The sequence below is a fragment of the Lactuca serriola genome, chromosome 4, assembly GCF_051521515.1.
Source record: "Lactuca serriola cultivar US96UC23 chromosome 4, Lser_US96UC23_V15, whole genome shotgun sequence".
NCBI lineage: Eukaryota > Viridiplantae > Streptophyta > Magnoliopsida > Asterales > Asteraceae > Lactuca > Lactuca serriola.
This window is the reverse complement of record NC_136411.1, coordinates 89,289,879-89,294,057: the sequence shown is the minus strand read 5'-3', so window position 1 is coordinate 89,294,057 and position 4,179 is coordinate 89,289,879.

The window sequence follows — 4,179 nt, the reverse complement described above, 5'->3', positions numbered from 1 at the left end:
TAAAAGGGTAACTTAGTATGAACAACTCCCATCTTATGGTTTTTTCCGATACTCACACTCCTACCTTGTACACCAGGACTACATCATAGGGATGTAGGTCGACACTCAGACAACCAATATCCGAGGCACGGGAAAAATTTAGGCCTAACATAGTAAGGATAGATATGTCCAGGGTTAACCTTCGTCTCTCATCAGCTTGTGTTCCTTTCCGTGTAGGGAAAAATCATGCCTCCGAAGAAGCGTAACCCATCCGCCGGTAAGAAACCAACTCTCCTATTTAACGAAGCTACTTTCCAGGATGTAGTCTCGGCAGCCGTTGCAGCTATCATGGCTCAACTGAATGCTAACAACGCCAATGTTAGCAAGAGCCCTATCGGAAATTCCGATCCAAGTATTGGACAGCAACAACCAACACCTGCATACCCAGTCACCCAAGAACCTCAACTAAATCCACTGAAGAGAAAGATCAAGATCGAGGAGGGAAGTACCTCGGCTCAAGGACCTTCCGAAGGGCAACGAGCTGAGACAGTCAATATCCCTGCCAACCCTTCCATCCCTACACCTAGGAGACCATACCTAGGAAACCTTCCCCACTGCAGCAAGTGTTGCTACCATCATCATGGTATATGCCGAGCGCTCTATTGTGCTAGGTGCCACATGATGGGGCATACTGCTCGCGTCTGCAGTACCCCGGTTGAGTTCATTACATCAACCACCAATGTGGCGACCAATATAGTTTGCCACCTATGTGGTGAGATTGGACACTTCAAGAAGGATTGCCCAACTGAAAAAAAAAAGACAAAGACACAGAAGGAGTCTAACTGTAATGCTTAGGGAGAAGCATCAAGGAAACCAGTAGATTTTGGTACGTCTCTCGATCTCAGATAACTAACAGAAAACAATAAAGGCTAATTCTAAATGTAATTATTTCCTCGTTAAGGCGAAAGTCGCAGCACTGTTATAAAATTTAAAATTTCATCAGTTAAAACTATAATGGCCAAACATATACGTTACAGCCATGTATAATTGAGATGGATAGACCTAGAGTGAGTGAAGGCCGCCTTATTTCCTGTTCCTCGTTTGGTTGTGGATTTAATACGGAGTCGCTCAGTCAACAGTCGTCCCCACCTTAATTATACATGACTAGTATATGTGAGGCGATTATAGAAATGCCTCGTGAGAATCCATTCATGAAAAGGTATTCTATTCAGAAACATTCAGGACTCTCTAAAGTTCCGCGTCGACTCTATCGGTCCAAGTATCCGCGGCAGTGATACACGGGACGAAACCCGAGACACCTAGAACTTGTGTGTCTGTTCGGCACGTGACTCTACCGACCCTCATTCTAGATCATGTCGAAGTGTGCCAACTTCGATGCCTCTATCAATCATGGTTCAACTTCATGCGACCATGTGTAAATCCTTAGTGTTGTGTAAAAAGAACTTTCTCCATAGCCATTCGGCAAATTAAGGTTCTTCCGAACCTAAACAAAATAAAAATAATAAAGACTAATGCGATCCGTCAGTCGTCACTCTTATTTCAAACCATTCCGAGGTACCCAGGAGAGGGGTACTGCATGCTGTTAACCAACCCTCCTTAGACAGATAGAAACCAAAGCGAAAGACACTGCAGGCATTCCAGAAGACGATAACCACCCAAAGCATACCTCGTAGATTCCTTAGAAAGACCCTTCGCACCTCACAATCAGGTTCGTAAATCAAGAGAATAGGAACTAGAGTCAAGAGAACCCTTGCGGATTGAGCTACTATAATGACCACATATCCGAAGTTTGTTGTCATCCCGGTTAAGCCAACATAGTAGCTAACACCCTCGGTTGGTAAAGAAATCTGAGTTGTAAGAGTCAAGTACATTGACTACGACCATCCATTCACGCTTAATCCCCCCAATTAAGCATCGCAACGAATATCCCGGAAATCCAAGAGCTGCGATAATTTAAATTCTGAGAAGAGTGGATGAGGAGAGTAAAGTTCCGAGTGACGGAACCCTATACTCACTAGATTTGACTTAGACCGAGAAAACTCAGAACCTTCGGAAGAGTAGTTGCCGAAGATGTTCGCACTACTCAGGCACTTCGTCCACCCCGTTATAGACAAGTAGTGCCTAGGATCCTCCACCCTCTCGCATGGAAGAAGTCACCGCCGCTTGTAGGCGATAGACTACATTCTCCGAAGAGAACACTAGAATGCCAAGAACCACAGAATAACCTCCGAAGGCAAGAATACTTGATTAAAGTGTGAAAGTAGGTTGCTTTAAGCCTTATAACCCGATCCCAAAGAGATTATAGACTTGACACCAGTCTAGGTGCTAGTCGATGGGTTATACAAGAGCACACACTTTCCGCACTAGAATAAACTAACACCTTGGAAATTAGGGCATGGCTTACAAGATTCATTGGACTATCAGGTGTTCCACGAATACTATCTCACGCAGAAATAGTAGAACCACCTCCTGAGATAGTCCAACACTCGTCTGGCGAAACCCTATCTCCCCGACCCTGAGAGTTTCCGTTAGGAATATCTCGAGAATCAGAAGTGCCGATTCATTTTGTGCAAGATTGAGGTAGCCACTCTGCAGCAAACAGATACCCGTAGACATGCAATCCATCCGATGATCTAGAAACAACCTGAAGGACTATACTTCCAGTATGAGAGAGAACGTTAGGAACTTCGGAATGGAGATCACGCCAGTGATGATCTTGCCATAGAAGTACACTATGTTCTAAGTATTGAAAAGCTCTACCCTTCCGAGAGCTTAGGACCATCCGATATTCTTCACGGAGATTGGTCCAACCCTCGTCAGACCACTACTGCTTTCGGAATTTCCACAAATTTCACCACAGATCGATCCACTCCTTAGACTTGATAAGTGTTTGCCCGACGTCACCCTTCATATTCCACTCATCTTGATAGAAACCATTGAGAACCTTAACTTCGTAGACATACCTATAGGAAATCGCTAACTGCACGAGACGGAATCCGCATCCCATAGGTGAAGGTTTGTTGGAATGACAAACAAAGGCCAGGGTTCACTTGGAAGTGCGAGGACAAATCGAATAGGAAGTACCCATCTGCCTATACTCGGTCATTCATACCTACTTCCTTGCCTAAATCTGAATTTCGGGACGAAATTCCCTCTAACGTGGGGATGATGTGACAACCCGAAATTTATTCCGTCATTTTTAACCTCCTTCCGTTAGTAAGCCACGCTTTATTTATTTGTCCGTTAACCTTTTGGAACAGGTTAATTAATTTGGCACTTTTATAATAACTTGGTAAGGGTGGAAACAAAATTAGACACACCCACAAAATGCCCTTAAAATTTTTTAGTTTCAACCAAGTCAAAATACGACCACTAAATCGGGTGCGACCAAAAGCCCTGTTTAACGGCAGTATCAGGTAGATTCCCACTGAGCCTCAACTCAAGCCCCTATATAAGGGGGAGTGGACTTCATTTCCACCTTTTCCACTCTCTCTCTACAACTAAATTTCGAGCCAAAATCGTCAGTTTCGAGCCCCAAACGAGTAAGCCATCTACCCTAACTTGTTGTATAGCTTATCTAGCATGAAAATTCGAGTTTAAGACATAAAATAGGGACCAAATTATGTGTTTACGGCCCAAGAACACTCTTGGACCGTGAACACCCCTAAATGGGGGGTTTTAAGCCCCAAAACCCTTCCAAATTGCCCCTAAGGCTTCGATATGATTTGTAGGCTTACACATTCGGACTTAGAACACCTCGAAATGAATTTTTGGAGAGTAAACATGAGTTTACTGCCCAAGAACATGCTTGGGCCGTAAACTCCTCTTTATGGGGAGTAAACTCAATTTTAAGTGTTAGAAATGCCCACAAACACCTCCTATGGCCTTGGAAAATGTCTAGACGCAATTCCATTGTTGTAAAGGCATTAAACTTCAATAAATCCACAGAAATGGGAGTTTACGGCCGTAAACCCCCTAGGAAAGGTCCATGGGCCGTAAACTCCTATAAAATGCCCAAATCGTGCTCTAAACTCCCCATTTGACTTGGAAAAATGCTTAGGATTTTATCCTCTATCAATTAAGCCCTTAAAACACCAAAAGAATAGGTACATAGGAGCTTATGGCCGTAAACTCCTTGTTTAGGGCCGTAAACTCCTATTTGGTCCATTTAGATGCCTT